Below are 16,800 nucleotides of genomic sequence, written 5' to 3'. Positions count from 1 at the left end.
TTTTGGATGTTTTTGCCAATCTAACGGGGGTAAGGTGATATCTTAGTGTAGTTTTGATTTGCATTTCCCTGATGATTAGCGATGATGAACATCTTTTCATGTGTCTATTGGCCATGTTCATATCTTCTTTGGAGAAATGTCTGTTCATGTCCTCTGCCCATTTTTTGATCGGGTTGTTTGTTTTTTTGTTGTTAAGCAGTGTGAGTTCTTTGTACCTATTCTCCTCAAACTGTTCCAGAAAATTGAGAAAGATGGAGAACTCCCTAACACATTCTATGAAGCCAACATCACTCTGATCCCCAAACCTGACAAGGACAACACAAAGAAGGAGAACTACAGGCCGATATCACTGATGAACATAGATGCAAAAATCCTCAACCAAATTTTGGCAAACCGATTACAGCAATACATCAAAAAGATTATACACCATGATCAAGTGGGATTTATACCAGGGACACAGGGATGGTTCAACACCCGCAAGTCAATCAACGTGATACACTACATCAACAAAATGAAAAACAAAAACCACATGATCATCTCAATAGACGCAGAGAAAGCATTCGACAAGATCCAACACCCATTTATGATAAAAACCCTCAGTAAAACGGGTATAGAAGGAAAGTACCTCAACATAATAAAGGCCATATATGATAGACCCACAGCCAACATCATACTCAATGGACAAAAGCTGAAAGCCATCCCTCTGAGGACAGGAACAAGACAAGGGTGCCCACTTTCACCACTCCTATTCAACATAGTACTGGAGGTGCTGGCCAGAGCAATTCGGCAGGAAAAAAAAATGAAAGGAATCCAAATCGGTAACGAAGAAGTAAAACTCGCGTTGTTTGCAGACGACATGATCTTATACATAGAAAACCCCAAAGAATCCACAGAAAAACTATTAGAAATAATCAACAACTACAGCAAAGTAGCAGGGTATAAAATTAACGGGCCCCAAAGCATCTTGCTTCCGGCTCTCTGGGAAGCTAAGAAACAACTCGCTCTTCACAGTGCTCTAACAGCCTACCGGGAACATCTGTTACAAAGGCCTGTGAAACGCAGTTTATTTGCATGCCAGATCTGGCTGAAGTAGAACTTCTGCTCGGGGTGTGCTACATTGCCCTAGAGCTGCAAGGCACAAAGTGCTGCCTTCTTTCCAAAGGGTGAGAAGGGCCCCAAAGCATCTTGCTTCCAGCTCTCTGGGAAGCTAAGAAATAAGTCGCTCTGCACAGTGCTCTTACAGCCTACCGGCAACATCTCTTACAAAGGCCTGTGAAACGAAGTTTCTTTGCAGGCCTGACCTGGCAGAAGTAGAACATCTGCTCTGGGTGTGCTACATTGCCCTAGAGCTGCAAGGCACAAAGTGCTGCCTTCTTTCCTTAAGGGCAGATGGCCCCTAAAGCATCTTGCTTCCAGCTCGTTGGGAATCTAAGAAACAACTCGCTCTGCACAGTGCTCTAACAGCCTACCGGGAACATCTCTTACAAAGGCCTGTGAAACGCAGTTTCTTTGCGGGCCTGATCTGGCTGAAGTAGAACTTCTGCTCTGGGTGTGCTACATTACCCTAGAGCTGCAAGGCACAAAGTGCTGCCTTCTTTCCAAAGGGTGAGAAGGGCCCCAAAGCATCTTGCTTCCAGCTCTTTGGGAAGCTAAGAAACAACTCGCTCTGCACAGTGCTCTAACAGCCTACCGGGAACATCTCTTACAAAGGACTGTGAAACGCAGTTTCTTTGCAGGACTGACCTGGAAGAAGTAGAACATCTGCTCTGGGTGTGCTACATTGCCCTAGACCTGCAAGACACAAAGTGCTGCCTTCTTTCCAAAGGGGCAGATGAGTCTCAAAGCATTTTGCTTCCAGCTCTTTGGGAAGCTAAGAAACAACTCGCTCTGCACAGTGCTCTAACAGCCTACCGGGAACATCTCTTACAAAGGCCTGTGAAACGCAGTTTCTTTGCGGGCCTGATCTGGCTGAAGTAGAACTTCTGCTCTGGGTGTGCTACATTGCCCTAGAGCTGCAAGGCAGAAAGTGCTGCGTTCTTTCCATAGGGGCAGATGGGCCCCAAAGCATCTTTTCTTGTTTGTTTGTTTGTTCGTTTATTAATCTTACGACGGATTACAAGCTTGTGAAATTTCAGTTGTACATTTTTGTTAGTCATGTTGTGGGAACACCACTTCCCCCTCCGTGCCCTCCCCCCACCCCCCCTTTTCCCTGGTAACCACCGATCAGATCTCCTTCTCAATATACTAATTTCCACCTATGAGTGGAGTCATATAGAGTTCGTCTTTCTCTGACTGACTTATTTCGCTTAACATAATGCCCTCGAGGTCCAACCACATTGTTGTGAAGGGGCCAATGTCGTCTTTTTTTATGGCTGAGTAGTATTCCATTGTGTATATATACCACATCTTCTTTATCCAATCATCAGTTTCTGGGCATGTAGGCTGGTTCCACGTCTTGGCTATTGTAAATAATGCTGCGATGAACATAGGGGTGCAACGGACTCTTGAGATATCTGATATCAGGTTCTTAGGATAGATACCCAGTAATGGGATGGCTGGGTCATAGGGTATTTCTATTTTTAACTTTTTGAGAAATCTCCATACTGTTTTCCATGGTGGCTGTACCAGTTTGCATTCCCACCAACAGTGTATGAGGGTTCCTCTTTCTCCACAACCTCTGCAACATTTGTCGTTCTTGGTTTTGGATGTTTTTGCCAATCTAACGGGGGTAAGGTGATATCTTAGTGTAGTTTTGATTTGCATTTCCCTGATGATTAGCGATGATGAACATCTTTTCATGTGTCTATTGGCCATGTTCATATCTTCTTTGGAGAAATGTCTGTTCATGTCCTCTGCCCATTTTTTGATCGGGTTGTTTGTTTTTTTGTTGTTAAGCAGTGTGAGTTCTTTGTACCTATTCTCCTCAAACTGTTCCAGAAAATTGAGAAAGATGGAGAACTCCCTAACACATTCTATGAAGCCAACATCACTCTGATCCCCAAACCTGACAAGGACAACACAAAGAAGGAGAACTACAGGCCGATATCACTGATGAACATAGATGCAAAAATCCTCAACCAAATTTTGGCAAACCGATTACAGCAATACATCAAAAAGATTATACACCATGATCAAGTGGGATTTATACCAGGGACACAGGGATGGTTCAACACCCGCAAGTCAATCAACGTGATACACTACATCAACAAAATGAAAAACAAAAACCACATGATCATCTCAATAGACGCAGAGAAAGCATTCGACAAGATCCAACACCCATTTATGATAAAAACCCTCAGTAAAACGGGTATAGAAGGAAAGTACCTCAACATAATAAAGGCCATATATGATAGACCCACAGCCAACATCATACTCAATGGACAAAAGCTGAAAGCCATCCCTCTGAGGACAGGAACAAGACAAGGGTGCCCACTTTCACCACTCCTATTCAACATAGTACTGGAGGTGCTGGCCAGAGCAATTCGGCAGGAAAAAAAATGAAAGGAATCCAAATCGGTAACGAAGAAGTAAAACTCGCGTTGTTTGCAGACGACATGATCTTATACATAGAAAACCCCAAAGAATCCACAGAAAAACTATTAGAAATAATCAACAACTACAGCAAAGTAGCAGGGTATAAAATTAACGGGCCCCAAAGCATCTTGCTTCCGGCTCTCTGGGAAGCTAAGAAACAACTCGCTCTGCACAGTGCTCTAACAGCCTACCGGGAACATCTGTTACAAAGGCCTGTGAAACGCAGTTTCTTTGCATGCCAGATCTGGCTGAAGTAGAACTTCTGCTCGGGGTGTGCTACATTGCCCTAGAGCTGCAAGGCACAAAGTGCTGCCTTCTTTCCAAAGGGTGAGAAGGGCCCCAAAGCATCTTGCTTCCATCTCTCTGGGAAGCTAAGAAATAAGTCGCTCTGCACAGTGCTCTTACAGCCTACCGGCAACATCTCTTACAAAGGCCTGTGAAACGAAGTTTCTTTGCAGGCCTGACCTGGCAGAAGTAGAACATCTGCTCTGGGTGTGCTACATTGCCCTAGAGCTGCAAGGCACAAAGTGCTGCCTTCTTTCCTTAAGGGCAGATGGCCCCTAAAGCATCTTGCTTCCAGCTCGTTGGGAATCTAAGAAACAACTCGCTCTGCACAGTGCTCTAACAGCCTACCGGGAACATCTCTTACAAAGGCCTGTGAAACGCAGTTTCTTTGCGGGCCTGATCTGGCTGAAGTAGAACTTCTGCTCTGGGTGTGCTACATTGCCCTAGAGCTGCAAGGCACAAAGTGCTGCCTTCTTTCCAAAGGGTGAGAAGGGCCCCAAAGCATCTTGCTTCCAGCTCTTTGGGAAGCTAAGAAACAACTCGCTCTGCACAGTGCTCTAACAGCCTACCGGGAACATCTCTTACAAAGGACTGTGAAACGCAGCTTCTTTGCAGGACTGACCTGGAAGAAGTAGAACATCTGCTCTGGGTGTGCTACATTGCCCTAGACCTGCAAGACACAAAGTGCTGCCTTCTTTCCAAAGGGGCAGATGAGTCTCAAAGCATTTTGCTTCCAGCTCTTTGGGAAGCTAAGAAACAACTCGCTCTGCACAGTGCTCTAACAGCCTACCGGGAACATCTCTTACAAAGGCCTGTGAAACGCAGTTTCTTTGCGGGCCTGATCTGGCTGAAGTAGAACTTCTGCTCTGGGTGTGCTACATTGCCCTAGAGCTGCAAGGCAGAAAGTGCTGCGTTCTTTCCATAGGGGCAGATGGGCCCCAAAGCATCTTTTCTTGTTTGTTTGTTTGTTCGTTTATTAATCTTACGACGGATTACAAGCTTGTGAAATTTCAGTTGTACATTTTTGTTAGTCATGTTGTGGGAACACCACTTCCCCCTCCGTGCCCTCCCCCCACCCCCCCTTTTCCCTGGTAACCACCGATCAGATCTCCTTCTCAATATACTAATTTCCACCTATGAGTGGAGTCATATAGAGTTCGTCTTTCTCTGACTGACTTATTTCGCTTAACATAATGCCCTCGAGGTCCAACCACATTGTTGTGAAGGGGCCAATGTCGTCTTTTTTTATGGCTGAGTAGTATTCCATTGTGTATATATACCACATCTTCTTTATCCAATCATCAGTTTCTGGGCATGTAGGCTGGTTCCACGTCTTGGCTATTGTAAATAATGCTGCGATGAACATAGGGGTGCAACGGACTCTTGAGATATCTGATATCAGGTTCTTAGGATAGATACCCAGTAATGGGATGGCTGGGTCATAGGGTATTTCTATTTTTAACTTTTTGAGAAATCTCCATACTGTTTTCCATGGTGGCTGTACCAGTTTGCATTCCCACCAACAGTGTATGAGGGTTCCTCTTTCTCCACAACCTCTGCAACATTTGTCGTTCTTGGTTTTGGATGTTTTTGCCAATCTAACGGGGGTAAGGTGATATCTTAGTGTAGTTTTGATTTGCATTTCCCTGATGATTAGCGATGATGAACATCTTTTCATGTGTCTATTGGCCATGTTCATATCTTCTTTGGAGAAATGTCTGTTCATGTCCTCTGCCCATTTTTTGATCGGGTTGTTTGTTTTTTTGTTGTTAAGCAGTGTGAGTTCTTTGTACCTATTCTCCTCAAACTGTTCCAGAAAATTGAGAAAGATGGAGAACTCCCTAACACATTCTATGAAGCCAACATCACTCTGATCCCCAAACCTGACAAGGACAACACAAAGAAGGAGAACTACAGGCCGATATCACTGATGAACATAGATGCAAAAATCCTCAACCAAATTTTGGCAAACCGATTACAGCAATACATCAAAAAGATTATACACCATGATCAAGTGGGATTTATACCAGGGACACAGGGATGGTTCAACACCCGCAAGTCAATCAACGTGATACACTACATCAACAAAATGAAAAACAAAAACCACATGATCATCTCAATAGACGCAGAGAAAGCATTCGACAAGATCCAACACCCATTTATGATAAAAACCCTCAGTAAAACGGGTATAGAAGGAAAGTACCTCAACATAATAAAGGCCATATATGATAGACCCACAGCCAACATCATACTCAATGGACAAAAGCTGAAAGCCATCCCTCTGAGGACAGGAACAAGACAAGGGTGCCCACTTTCACCACTCCTATTCAACATAGTACTGGAGGTGCTGGCCAGAGCAATTCGGCAGGAAAAAAAATGAAAGGAATCCAAATCGGTAACGAAGAAGTAAAACTCGCGTTGTTTGCAGACGACATGATCTTATACATAGAAAACCCCAAAGAATCCACAGAAAAACTATTAGAAATAATCAACAACTACAGCAAAGTAGCAGGGTATAAAATTAACGGGCCCCAAAGCATCTTGCTTCCGGCTCTCTGGGAAGCTAAGAAACAACTCGCTCTTCACAGTGCTCTAACAGCCTACCGGGAACATCTGTTACAAAGGCCTGTGAAACGCAGTTTCTTTGCATGCCAGATCTGGCTGAAGTAGAACTTCTGCTCGGGGTGTGCTACATTGCCCTAGAGCTGCAAGGCACAAAGTGCTGCCTTCTTTCCTTAAGGGCAGATGGCCCCTAAAGCATCTTGCTTCCAGCTCTTTGGGAAGCTAAGAAACAACTCGCTCTGCACAGTGCTCTAACAGCCTACAGGGAACATCTCTTACAAAGGCCTGTGAAACGAAGTTTCTTTGCAGGCCTGACCGGGGAGAAGTAGAACATCTGCTCTGGGTGTGCTACATTGCCCTAGAGCTGCAAGGCACAAAGTGCTGCCTTCTTTCCAACGGGTGAGAAGGGCCCCAAAGCATCTTGCTTCCAGCTTTCTGGGAATCTAAGAAACAAGTCGCTCTGCACAGTGCTCTTACAGCCTACCGGGAACATCTCTTACAAAGGCCTGTGAAACGCAGTTTCTTTGCGGGCCTGACCTGGGAGAAGTAGAACATCTGCTCTGGGTGTGCTACATTGCCCTAGAGCTGCAAGGCACAAAGTGCTGCCTTCTTTCCTTAAGGGCAGATGGCCCCTAAAGCATCTTGCTTCCAGCTCTTTGGGAAGCTGAGAAATAACTCGCTCTGCACAGTGCTCTAACAGCCTACCGGGAACATCTCTTACAAAGGCCTGTGAAACGCAGTTTCTTTGCAGGCCTGATCTGGCTGAAGTAGAACTTCTGCTGTGGGTGTGCTACATTGCCCTAGAGCTGCAAGGCACAAAGTGCTGCCTTCTTTCCAAAGGGTGAGAAGGGCCCAAAAGCATCTTGCTTCCGGCTGTTTGGGAAGCTGAGAAACAACTCGCTCTGCACAGTGCTCTAACAGCCTACTGGGAACATCTCTTACAAAGGACTGTGAAACGAAGTTTCTTTGCAGGACTGACCTTGAAGAAGTAGAACATCTTCTCTGGGTGTGCTACATTGCCCTAGACCTGCAAGACACAAAGTGTTGCCTTCTTTCCAAAGGGGCAGATGAGTCGCAAAGCATTTTGCTTCCAGCTCTTTGGGAAGCTAAGAAACAAGTCCCTCTGCACAGTGCTCTTACAGCCTACCGGGAACATCTCTTACAAAGGCCTGTGAAACGAAGTTTCTTTGCAGGCCTGACCTGGCAGAAGTAGAACATCTGCTCTGGGTGTGCTACATTGCCCTAGAGCTGCAAGGCACAAAGTGCTGCCTTCTTTCCTTAAGGGCAGATGGCCCCTAAAGCATCTTGCTTCCAGCTCGTTGGGAAGCTAAGAAACAACTCACTCTGCACAGTGCTCTAACAGCCTACCGGGAACATCTCTTACAAAGGCCTGTGAAACGCAGTTTCTTTGCGGGCCTGATCTGGCTGAAGTAGAACTTCTGCTCTGGGTGTGCTACATTGCCCTAGAGCTGCAAGGCACAAAGTGCTGCCTTCTTTCCAAAGGGTGAGAAGGGCCCCAAAGCATCTTGCTTCCGGCTGTTTGGGAAGCTGAGAAACAACTCGCTCTGCACAGTGCTCTAACAGCCTACCGGGAACATCTCTTACAAAGGCCTGTGAAACGCAGTTTCTTTGCACTGCAGATCTGGCTGAAGTAGAAATTCTGCTCGGGGTGTGCTACATTGCCCTAGAGCTGCAAGGCACAAAGTGCTGCCTTCTTTCCTTAAGGGCAGATGGCCCATAAAGTATCTTGCTTCCAGCTCTTTGGGAAGCTAAGAAACAACTCGCTCTGCACAGTGCTCTAACAGCCTACCGGGAACATCTCTTACAAAGGCCTGTGAAACGCAGTTTCTTTGCGGGCCTGATCTGGCTGAAGTAGAACTTCTGCTGTGGGTGTGCTACATTGCCCTAGAGTTGCAAGGCACAAAGTGCTGCCTTCTTTCCAAAGGGTGAGAAGGGCCCAAAAGCATCTTGCTTCCGGCTGTTTGGGAAGCTGAGAAACAACTCGCTCTGCACAGTGCTCTAACAGCCTACTGGGAACATCTCTTACAAAGGACTGTGATACGAAGTTTCTTTGCAGGACTGACCTTGAAGAAGTAGAACATCTGCTCTGGGTGTGCTACATTGCCCTAGACCTGCAAGACACAAAGTGTTGCCTTCTTTCCAAAGGGGCAGATGAGTCGCAAAGCATTTTGCTTCCAGCTCTTTGGGAAGCTAAGAAACAAGTCCCTCTGCACAGTGCTCTTACAGCCTACCGGGAACATCTCTTACAAAGGCCTGTCAAACGCAGTTTCTTTGCAGGCCTGACCTGGCAGAAGTAGAACATCTGCTCTGGGTGTGCTACATTGCCCTAGAGATGCAAGGCACAAAGTGCTGCCTTCTTTCCTTAAGGGCAGATGGCCCCTAAAGCATCTTGCTTCCAGCTCGTTGGGAAGCTAAGAAACAACTCGCTCTGCACAGTGCTCTAACAGCCTACCGGGAACATCTCTTACAAAGGCCTGTGAAACGCAGTTTCTTTGCAGGTCTGATCTAGCTGAAGTAGAACTTCTGCTCTGGGTGTGCTACATTGCCCTAGAGCTGCAAGGCACAAAGTGCTGCCTTCTTTCCAAAGGGTGAGAAGGGCCCCAAAGCATCTTGCTTCCAGCTCTGTGGGAAGCTAAGAAACAAGTCGCTCTGCACAGTGCTCTTAGAGCCTACCGGCAACATCTCTTACAAAGGCCTGTGAAACGAAGTTTCTTTGCAGGCCTGACCTGGCAGAAGTAGAACATCTGCTCTGGGTGTGCTACATTGCCCTAGAGCTGCAAGGCACAAAGTGCTGCCTTCTTTCCTTAAGGGCAGATGGCCCCTAAAGCATCTTGCTTCCAGCTCGTTGGGAATCTAAGAAACAACTCGCTCTGCACAGTGCTCTAACAGCCTACCGGGAACATCTCTTACAAAGGCCTGTGAAACGCAGTTTCTTTGCGGGCATGATCTGGCTGAAGTAGAACTTCTGCTCGGGGTGTGCTACATTGCCCTAGAGATGCAAGGCACAAAGTGCTGCCTTCTTTCCTTAAGGGCAGATGGCCCCTAAAGTATCTTGCTTCCAGCTCTTTGGGAAGCTAAGAAACAACTCGCTCTGCACAGTGCTCTAACAGCCTACCGGGAACATCTCTTACAAAGGCATGTGAAACGCAGTTTCTTTGCGGGCCTGATCTGGCTGAAGTAGAACTTCTGCTCGGGGTGTGCTGCATTGCCCTAGAGCTGCAAGGCACAAAGTGCTGCGTTCTTTCCATAGGGGCAGATGGGCCCCAAAGCATCTTGCTGCGAGCTCTCTGTGAAGCTAAGAAACTAGTCGCTCTGCACAGTGCTCTTACAGCCTACCGGGAACATCTCCTACAAGGGCCTGTGAAACGAAGTGTCTTTGCAGGCCTGACCTGGCAGAAGTAGAACATCTGCTCTGGGTGTGCTACATTGCCCTAGAGATGCAAGGCACAAAGTGCTGCCTTCTTTCCTTAAGGGCAGATGGCCCCTAAAGCATCTTGCTTCCAGCTCTTTGGGAAGCTAAGAAACAACTCGCTCTGCACAGTGCTCTAACAGCCTACCGGGAACATCTCTTACAAACGCCTGTGAAACACAGTTTCTTTTCAGGCCTGACCTGGGAGAAGTAGAACATCTGCTCTGGGTGTGCTACATTGCCCTAGAGCTGCAAGGCACAAAGTGCTGCCTTCTTTCCTTAAGGGCAGATGGCCCGTAAAGCATCTTGCTTCCAGCTCTTTGGGAAGCTAAGAAACAACTCGCTCTGCACAGTGCTCTAACAGCCTACCGGGAACATCTCTTACAAAGGCCTGTGAAACGCAGTTTCTTTGCGGGCCTGATCTGGCTGAAGTAGAACTTCTGCTCGGGGTGTGCTGCATTGCACTAGAGCTGCAAGGCACAAAGTGCTGCGTTCTTTCCATAGGGGCAGATGGGCCCCAAAGCATCTTGCTTCCAGCTCTCTGGGAAGCTAAGAAACTAGTCGCTCTTCACAGTGCTCTTACAGCCTACCGGGAACATCTTCTACAAGGGCCAGTGAAACGAAGTGTCTTTGCAGGCCTGACCTGGCAGAAGTGGAACATCTCCTCTGGGTGTGCTACATTGCCCTAGAGATGCAAGGCACAAAGTGCTGCCTTCTTTCCTTAAGGGCAGATGGCCCCTAAAGCATCTTGCTTCCAGCTCGTTGGGAAGCTAAGAAACAACTCGCTCTGCACAGTGCTCTAACAGCCTACCGGGAACATCTCTTACAAAGGCCTGTGAAACGCAGTTTCTTTGCAGGTCTGATCTGGCTGAAGTAGAACTTCTGCTCGGGGTGTGCTGCATTGCCCTAGAGCTGCAAGGCACAAAGTGCTGCGTTCTTTCCATAGGGGCAGATGGGCCCCAAAGCATCTTGCTGCCAGCTCTCTGGGAAGCTAAGAAACTAGTCGCTCTGCACAGTGCTCTTACAGCCTACCGGGAACATCTCCTACAAGGGCCTGTGAAACGAAGTGTCTTTGCAGGCCTGACCTGGCAGAAGTAGAACATCTGCTCTGGGTGTGCTACATTGCCCTAGAGATGCAAGGCACAAAGTGCTGCCTTCTTTCCTTAAGGGCAGATGGCCCCTAAAGCATCTTGCTTCCAGCTCGTTGGGAATCTAAGAAACAACTCGCTCTGCACAGTGCTCTAACAGCCTACCGGGAACATCTCTTACAAAGGCCTGTGAAACGCAGTTTCTTTGCAGGCCAGATCTGGCTGAAGTAGAACTTCTGCTCGGGTTGTGCTACATTGCCCTAGAGCTGCAAGGCACAAAGTGCTGCCTTCTTTCCTTAAGGGCAGATGGCCCCTAAAGTATCTTGCTTCCAGCTCTTTGGGAAGCTAAGAAACAACTCGCTCTGCACAGTGCTCTAACAGCCTACCGGGAACATCTCTTACAAAGGCCTGTGAAACGCAGTTTCTTTGCGGGCCTGATCTGGCTGAAGTAGAACTTCTGCTGTGGGTGTGCTACATTGCCCTAGAGCTGCAAGGCACAAAGTGCTGCCTTCTTTCCAAAGGGTGAGAAGGGCCCAAAAGCATCTTGCTTCCGGCTGTTTGGGAAGCTGAGAAACAACTCGCTCTGCACAGTGCTCTAACAGCCTACTGGGAACATCTCTTACAAAGGACTGTGAAACGAAGTTTCTTTGCAGGACTGACCTTGAAGAAGTAGAACATCTGCTCTGGGTGTGCTACATTGCCCTAGACCTGCAAGACACAAAGTGTTGCCTTCTTTCCAAAGGGGCAGATGAGTCGCAAAGCATTTTGCTTCCAGCTCTTTGGGAAGCTAAGAAACAAGTCGCTCTGCACAGTGCTCTTACAGCCTACCGGGAACATCTCTTACAAAGGCCTGTGAAACGCAGTTTCTTTGCAGGCCTGACCTGGCAGAAGTAGAACATCTGCTCTGGGTGTGCTACATTGCCCTAGAGCTGCAAGGCACAAAGTGCTGCCTTCTTTCCTTAAGGGCAGATGGCCCCTAAAGCATCTTGCTTCCAGCTCGTTGGGAATCTAAGAAACAACTCGCTCTGCACAGTGCTCTAACAGCCTACCGGGAACATCTCTTACAAAGGCCTGTGAAACGCAGTTTCTTTGCGGGCATGATCTGGCTGAAGTAGAACTTCTGCTCGGGGTGTGCTACATTGCCCTAGAGATGCAAGGCACAAAGTGCTGCCTTCTTTCCTTAAGGGCAGATGGCCCCTAAAGTATCTTGCTTACAGCTCTTTGGGAAGCTAAGAAACAACTCGCTCTGCACAGTGCTCTAACAGCCTACCGGGAACATCTCTTACAAAGGCATGTGAAACGCAGTTTCTTTGCGGGCCTGATCTGGCTGAAGTAGAACTTCTGCTCGGGGTGTGCTGCATTGCCCTAGAGCTGCAAGGCACAAAGTGCTGCGTTCTTTCCATAGGGGCAGATGGGCCCCAAAGCATCTTGCTGCGAGCTCTCTGGGAAGCTAAGAAACTAGTCGCTCTGCACAGTGCTCTTACAGCCTACCGGGAACATCTCCTACAAGGGCCTGTGAAACGAAGTGTCTTTGCAGGCCTGACCTGGCAGAAGTAGAACATCTGCTCTGGGTGTGCTACATTGCCCTAGAGATGCAAGGCACAAAGTGCTGCCTTCTTTCCTTAAGGGCAGATGGCCCCTAAAGCATCTTGCTTCCAGCTCTTTGGGAAGCTAAGAAACAACTCGCTCTGCACAGTGCTCTAACAGCCTACCGGGAACATCTCTTACAAACGCCTGTGAAACACAGTTTCTTTTCAGGCCTGACCTGGGAGAAGTAGAACATCTGCTCTGGGTGTGCTACATTGCCCTAGAGCTGCAAGGCACAAAGTGCTGCCTTCTTTCCTTAAGGGCAGATGGCCCGTAAAGCATCTTGCTTCCAGCTCTTTGGGAAGCTAAGAAACAACTCGCTCTGCACAGTGCTCTAACAGCCTACCGGGAACATCTCTTACAAAGGCCTGTGAAACGCAGTTTCTTTGCGGGCCTGATCTGGCTGAAGTAGAACTTCTGCTCGGGGTGTGCTGCATTGCACTAGAGCTGCAAGGCACAAAGTGCTGCGTTCTTTCCATAGGGGCAGATGGGCCCCAAAGCATCTTGCTTCCAGCTCTCTGGGAAGCTAAGAAACTAGTCGCTCTTCACAGTGCTCTTACAGCCTACCGGGAACATCTTCTACAAGGGCCAGTGAAACGAAGTGTCTTTGCAGGCCTGACCTGGCAGAAGTGGAACATCTCCTCTGGGTGTGCTACATTGCCCTAGAGATGCAAGGCACAAAGTGCTGCCTTCTTTCCTTAAGGGCAGATGGCCCCTAAAGCATCTTGCTTCCAGCTCGTTGGGAAGCTAAGAAACAACTCGCTCTGCACAGTGCTCTAACAGCCTACCGGGAACATCTCTTACAAAGGCCTGTGAAACGCAGTTTCTTTGCAGGTCTGATCTGGCTGAAGTAGAACTTCTGCTCGGGGTGTGCTGCATTGCCCTAGAGCTGCAAGGCACAAAGTGCTGCGTTCTTTCCATAGGGGCAGATGGGCCCCAAAGCATCTTGCTGCCAGCTCTCTGGGAAGCTAAGAAACTAGTCGCTCTGCACAGTGCTCTTACAGCCTACCGGGAACATCTCCTACAAGGGCCTGTGAAACGAAGTGTCTTTGCAGGCCTGACCTGGCAGAAGTAGAACATCTGCTCTGGGTGTGCTACATTGCCCTAGAGATGCAAGGCACAAAGTGCTGCCTTCTTTCCTTAAGGGCAGATGGCCCCTAAAGCATCTTGCTTCCAGCTCGTTGGGAATCTAAGAAACAACTCGCTCTGCACAGTGCTCTAACAGCCTACCGGGAACATCTCTTACAAAGGCCTGTGAAACGCAGTTTCTTTGCAGGCCAGATCTGGCTGAAGTAGAACTTCTGCTCGGGTTGTGCTACATTGCCCTAGAGCTGCAAGGCACAAAGTGCTGCCTTCTTTCCTTAAGGGCAGATGGCCCCTAAAGTATCTTGCTTCCAGCTCTTTGGGAAGCTAAGAAACAACTCGCTCTGCACAGTGCTCTAACAGCCTACCGGGAACATCTCTTACAAAGGCCTGTGAAACGCAGTTTCTTTGCGGGCCTGATCTGGCTGAAGTAGAACTTCTGCTGTGGGTGTGCTACATTGCCCTAGAGCTGCAAGGCACAAAGTGCTGCCTTCTTTCCAAAGGGTGAGAAGGGCCCAAAAGCATCTTGCTTCCGGCTGTTTGGGAAGCTGAGAAACAACTCGCTCTGCACAGTGCTCTAACAGCCTACTGGGAACATCTCTTACAAAGGACTGTGAAACGAAGTTTCTTTGCAGGACTGACCTTGAAGAAGTAGAACATCTGCTCTGGGTGTGCTACATTGCCCTAGACCTGCAAGACACAAAGTGTTGCCTTCTTTCCAAAGGGGCAGATGAGTCGCAAAGCATTTTGCTTCCAGCTCTTTGGGAAGCTAAGAAACAAGTCGCTCTGCACAGTGCTCTTACAGCCTACCGGGAACATCTCTTACAAAGGCCTGTGAAACGCAGTTTCTTTGCAGGCCTGATACGGCTGAAGTAGAACATCTGCTCTGGGTGTGCTACATTGCCCTAGAGATGCAAGGCACAAAGTGCTGCCTTCTTTCTTAAGGTCAGATGGCCCCTAAAGCATCTTGCTTCCAGTTCCTTGGGAAGCTAAGAAACAACTCGCGCTGCACAGTGCTCTAACAGCCTACAGGGAACATCTCTTACAAAGGCCTGTGAAACGCAGTTTCTTTTCAGGCCTGATACGGCTGAAGTAGAACATCTGCTCTGGGTGTGCTACATTGCCCTAGAGCTGCAAGGCACAAAGTGCTGCCTTCCTTCCTTAAGGGCAGATGGCCCGTAAAGCATCTTGCTTCCAGCTCGTTGGGAAGCTAAGAAACAACTCGCTCTGCACAGTGCTCTAACAGCCTACCGGGAACATCTCTTACAAAGGCCTGTGAAACGCAGTTTCCTTGCAGGTCTGATCTAGCTGAAGTAGAACTTCTGCTCTGGGTGTGCTACATTGCCCTAGAGCTGCAAGGCACAAAGTGCTGCCTTCTTTCCAAAGGGTGAGAAGGGCCCCAAAGCATCTTGCTTCCAGCTCTGTGGGAAGCTAAGAAACAAGTCGCTCTGCACAGTGCTCTTAGAGCCTACCGGCAACATCTCTTACAAAGGCCTGTGAAACGAAGTTTCTTTGCAGGCCTGACCTGGCAGAAGTAGAACATCTGCTCTGGGTGTGCTACATTGCCCTAGAGCTGCAAGGCACAAAGTGCTGCCTTCTTTCCTTAAGGGCAGATGGCCCCTAAAGCATCTTGCTTCCAGCTCGTTGGGAATCTAAGAAACAACTCGCTCTGCACAGTGCTCTAACAGCCTACCGGGAACATCTCTTACAAAGGCCTGTGAAACGCAGTTTCTTTGCGGGCATGATCTGGCTGAAGTAGAACTTCTGCTCTGGGTGTGCTACATTGCCCTAGAGCTGCAAGGCACAAAGTGCTGCCTTCTTTCCAATGGGTGAGAAGGGCCCCAAGGCATCTTGCTTCCGGCTGTTTGGGAAGCTGAGAAACAACTCGCTCTGCACAGTGCTCTAACAGCCTACCGGGAACATCTCTTACAAAGGCCTGTGAAACGCAGTTTCTTTGAAGGCCAGATCTGGCTGAAGTAGAACTTCTGCTCGGGGTGTGCTACATTGCCCTAGAGCTGCAAGGCACAAAGTGCTGCCTTCTTTCCTTAAGGGCAGATGGCCCCTAAAGTATCTTGCTTCCAGCTCTTTGGGAAGCTAAGAAACAACTCGCTCTGCACAGTGCTCTAACAGCCTACCGGGAAGATCTCTTACAAAGGCCTGTGAAATGCAGTTTCTTTGCGGGCCTGATCTGGCTGAAGTAGAACTTCTGCTCGGGGTGTGCTGCATTGCCCTAGAGCTGCAAGGCACAAAGTGCTGCGTTCTTTCCATAGGGGCAGATGGGCCCCAAAGCAACTTGCTGCCAGCTCTCCGGGAAGCTAAGAAACTAGTCGCTCTGCACAATGCTCTTACAGCCTACCGGGAACATCTCCTACAAGGGCCTGTGAAACGAAGTGTCTTTGCAGGCCTGACCTGGCAGAAGTAGAACATCTGCTCTGGGTGTGCTACATTGCCCTAGAGATGCAAGGCACAAAGTGCTGCCTTCTTTCCTTAAGGGCAGATGGCCCCTAAAGCATCTTGCTTCCAGCTCGTTGGGAAGCTAAGAAACAACTCGCTCTGCACAGTGCTCTAACAGCCTACCGGGAACATCTCTTACAAAGGCCTGTGAAATGCAGTTTCTTAGCAGGTCTGATCTAGCTGAAGTAGAACTTCTGCTCTGGGTGTGCTACATTGCCCTAGAGCTGCAAGACACAAAGTGTTGCCTTCTTTCCAAAGGGGCAGATGAGTCGCAAAGCATTTTGCTTCCAGCTCTTTGGGAAGCTAAGAAACAACTCGCTCTGCACAGTGCTCTAACAGCCTACAGGGAACATCTCTTACAAAGGCCTGTGAAACGCAGTTTCTTTTCAGGCCTGACCTGGGAGAAGTAGAACATCTGCTCTGGGTGTGCTACATTGCCCTAGAGCTGCAAGGCACAAAGTGCTGCCTTCTTTCCTTAAGGGCAGATGGCCCGTAAAGCATCTTGCTTCCAGCTCGTTGGGAATCTAAGAAACAACTCGCTCTGCACAGTGCTCTAACAGCCTACCGGGAACATCTCTTACAAAGGCCTGTGAAACGCAGTTTCTTTGCGGGCCTGATCTGGCTGAAGTAAAACTTCTGCTCGGGGTGTGCTACATTGCCCTAGAGCTACAAGACACAAAGTGCTGCCTTCTTTCCAAAGGGTGAGAAGGGCCCCAAAGCATCTTGCTTCCAGCTCTTTGGGAAGCTGAGAAACAACTCGCTCTGCACACTGCTCTA

This window comes from Equus asinus, chromosome 1 (assembly GCF_041296235.1).
Source record: "Equus asinus isolate D_3611 breed Donkey chromosome 1, EquAss-T2T_v2, whole genome shotgun sequence".
Lineage (NCBI taxonomy): Eukaryota > Metazoa > Chordata > Mammalia > Perissodactyla > Equidae > Equus > Equus asinus.
This window is presented reverse-complemented; position numbering follows the sequence as displayed.